The sequence below is a fragment of the Pteropus alecto genome, unplaced genomic scaffold, assembly GCF_000325575.1.
Source record: "Pteropus alecto unplaced genomic scaffold, ASM32557v1 scaffold199, whole genome shotgun sequence".
NCBI classification, from domain to species: Eukaryota; Metazoa; Chordata; class Mammalia; order Chiroptera; family Pteropodidae; genus Pteropus; species Pteropus alecto.
Window position 1 is genome coordinate 1466479 of NW_006442489.1, and position 4217 is coordinate 1470695.

The following is a 4217-nucleotide window of genomic DNA, read 5'->3' on the forward strand; positions in this document are numbered from 1 at the left end:
AAAAATCCACATAGTTAAAATGACCATATTATCTAAAGCATTATACAGATTTAATGCAATCCCCATCAAAATCCCATTGGCACTTTTTAAAGAAATAAAACAGAAAATCATCAGATTTGTATGGAAGCATGAAAGACCCTGAATCACAAAAGCCATCCTGAGCAAAAAGAACGAGGCTGGAGATATCACTCTGCCCAACGTTAAATTATACTACAATGGGATAATAATCAAAATGGCATGGTATTGGCAGAAAAACAGATACACAAACCAGTGGAACAGAATCGAGAGTCCAGAAGTAAACCCATATTGCCATGGGCAAATAATTTTTGACAAAAAAGCCAAAAACAGACAGTGGAGAAAGGAACACCTCTTCAATTAGTGGTGCTGGGAAAACTGGGAAGCCACCTGCAAAAGAATGAAACGAGACTGTCGTCTATCACCACACACCAAAATTAAGTCAAAATGGATTCAGGACCTGAATATAAGACAGACTTGAAATAATAAAATGCATAGAGAAAATCATAGGAAGAAAACTCAAGGACCTTGGACTTAAAGAGGATTTTATGAATTTGACCTCAAAGATAAGGGAAGTTAAAGCTAAAATAAATGAATGGGACTACATCAAACTAAAAAGCTTCTGCTCAGCAAAATAAATTGTCAACAAGGTAAAGAGAGAACCATCCGACTGAGAAAATATATTTGTAAGCAACACCTCCGATTAGGGTCTAATATCCAAAATATACAAAGAATTCAATGCAACTCAATAACAACAAAAAAACAAATGATCCAATCAAACAATGGGCAGAGGACCTGCACAGACACTTCTTCTTATAGGACATACAAATGGCCAACAAATACATTAAGTGATGCTCAACATCACTAGCTATTAGAGAATTGCAAATCAAAACTACAATAAGATATCATCTCATACCTGTTAAAATAGCTATAATCAACAGGACAAGTAATAACAAATTCTGGAGAGGATGCAGAGAAATAGGAACCCTCATACACTGCTAGTGGGATTGCAAATTGGTACAGCCACTATGGAAAACAGTACGGAGGTTCCTCAAAAAAACTAAGAATTGATCTACTATATGATCCATAAATCCCTCTACTGAATATTTACTCCGACGACTTGAAGATTCATATTCATAAAGATATTTGCACACCAATATTCATAGCCGCATTATTCACAGTGGCCAGGACATGGACGCAACTGAAGTGTCCTACAATAGTTGATTGGCTAAAGAAGCTGTGGTACATATATATAATGGAATATTGCTCAGCCGTAAGAAGAAATGAAATACTGCCATTTGTGACAACATGGATGGACCTCGAGATAATCATGCTAAGCCAAATAAGCCAGACTGAAAAAGCTGAAAGCCACATAATATCACTTATATGTGAGATATAAACCTAAAAGCAAGTAATGAACAGGACAAACAAGCAGAGACTCATGGACAAAGACTATAGACTAGTGTTTACCAGAAGACTATAGAGTAGTGGTTCCTAGTGGGGTGGAGAAAGAGTGGGGAGGTAGACAGGGTAAAGAGTGTCAAATATAGGAGTGTAGGGGAGGGTGATTTGAGTAAAGGGGATCAAATATATGGTAGCTGAAGGAAATTGCACTTTGAGTGGTAAACACACAATAGAATATACAGATGTCAAATTATAATGTACACCTGAATATTATATAATTGTATTAACCAATGTTACCCAAATTAACTTAATTTAAAAATATAATAAAGGTCATATATGACGAATCTTCATCTAATATATTTAATAGTGAAAAACTGAAAGCTTTCCCTCTAAGATCAAGAACAAGACAAGGATGTCTTCTCTTACCACTCTTATTCAACACAGATTTTGAAGTCCTAACTAGAGTAATCAAGCGTAAGAAAGAAATAAAAGGCATTCAAATTGGGAGTGAAGAAATCAAATTGTCACTTTTTACAGACAACATAATTCTTTATACAGAAATCCCTTAAGACTCCACTATTAGAAAAATATTAGAAGAAAACTATTAGAACTATTAGAAACAATAAACAAATACAGTAAAGTTGCAGGATACAAAATCACAGTATAAAAATCCATTGTGTTCTTAAATATTAGCAATAATATTTCAGAAAAAAATTAAAAAAGCAATTTCTTTGCAATTGCAAAAAATTTATATTAAAATAACTAGGAATAAACTTAATGAAGGATGTGAAGAACCTATGCACTGAAAACTATAAGACATTATTAAAAAAAAAAAACTGAAGAAGACACAGAGAAATAGAAAGGTACCCTATGTTCATAGATTGGAATAATGAAAATGGTTAAACTGGCCACATAACTCAAAGCAATATAAAGATTTAATGCAATCCCCATCAAAATTCCAATCACGTTTTTAAAGAAATAGAACAAAAAATCAACAAATTTGTATGGAGTCAGAAAAAAACTTTGAATAGCCAAAGCAATCTGGAGAGAGAAGAGCAAGGCCCGAGATATCACTCTGCCTGACTTCAATATTATACTACAAAGTGACAATAATCAAAAAGCATGATATTGGCAGAAAAACAAACACACAGGCCAATGGAATAGAATTGAGAACCCAGAAATTTTATATATATATTTTTTTTCTACAAAGGAGCCAAAACATACATGGAGGAAAAAAAAAATCCTCTTCAATAAATGAGCTGGGAAAATTGGAAAGTCATATGCAGAAAAATGAAACTAGACTGATGTCACCATACGTCAAAATTAACTCAAAAAGGATCACAGACCTAAAGAAAGGACCTGAAACAACAAATTGCATAGAAGTAAACATAGGTACTAAACTCATGGACCTTGGTCTTAGAGAGGATTTTATGAATTTGATCTCAAAGACAAGAGAAGTATAAGCACTAAATGAATGGGACTATATTTAACTAAAAACTTCTGCACAGTAAAATAAAAATCAGCAAAACAAAGGGACAACCAACTGAATGGGAGAAGATATTTGCAAACAATGTCTCTGATAAAGGGCTAATGTTTAAAATATACGAACGCATACAACTCATCAATAAAAATAACAAACAATCCAATTAAAAAATGATCAGAAGACTTGAAACAGACATTTCTCCCAAAAAGTCATTTAGATGGTTGACATTGAAAAGATGCTCAACTTCACTAGCTATTAGGGAAATGCAAATGAAAACCACAATGAGATATCACCTCACACCTGTTAGAATAGCTGTTATCAACAAAATAAGTAATAACAAGTATTGAAGAGGTCATAGTGGACAAGGAATCCTCATACACTGTTCATGGGATTGCAAATTGTACAACCATAATGGAAAACAGTATGGAGATTCCTCAAAAAATTAAAACTAGAATTACCATATGACCTAGCAATCCTTCTTCTAGGTACCTACCCCAAAGATTTGAAAACATATATCCACAAAGATATATGCATCTCAATGTTCATAGCAACATTATTAGCAGTGTCCAAGACATGGAAACAACCAAAATGCCCTTTGATAGATGACTGGATCAAGAAGATGTGGTACATATATACAATGGAAAAGATGAAATACTACCGTTTGCGACATAGATGGATCTTAGATTATTATGCTAAGTGAAATAAGTCAAACAGAAAAAGTTGAACACCATATGATTTCACTTATATGTGGAATATAAAACTGAAAATAACAAATGAACAAGACTATCAAAAATTCATGGACATAGACAAAAGTTTAGTGGTTACCAGCATGAAAATGGTGGAGGAAGAGGATGAGGGTAAAGGGGGTCAAATATATAGTGACAGAAGTAGATTTAACTTTGGGTGGTGAACACACAGTGCAATATACAGATGATGTATTATAGACTTATACACTTAAAATCTATATAATTTTATTAGCTAATGTCTCCCCAATATATTCAATAAAAAAAGATTCCTCCAAAAACAAGTCTGAGAAGATATTCATGTGATAAAAGGTACAGGAGAAGAATTCAGCCTTCAGGGAGGTCAGAGAAAAGTTTCTTGAGGAATTTATAAATAAATTGAGTCATTCAGTTCTAACAATATGTCAGAGTTAAAGGCTTGCCAGGTGAGAAGATTATCACAAAAAAAAAAAAAGGAAAAAAGAAAGAAGAGTCTAGGGAAGAAGAGAGGGAGCTAGGGATAGATAATAGATAGATGATGATGATAGATGGAAAGGGAGAGAAAGAGAGAGAGAGAGTGAGAGAGAAAGAGA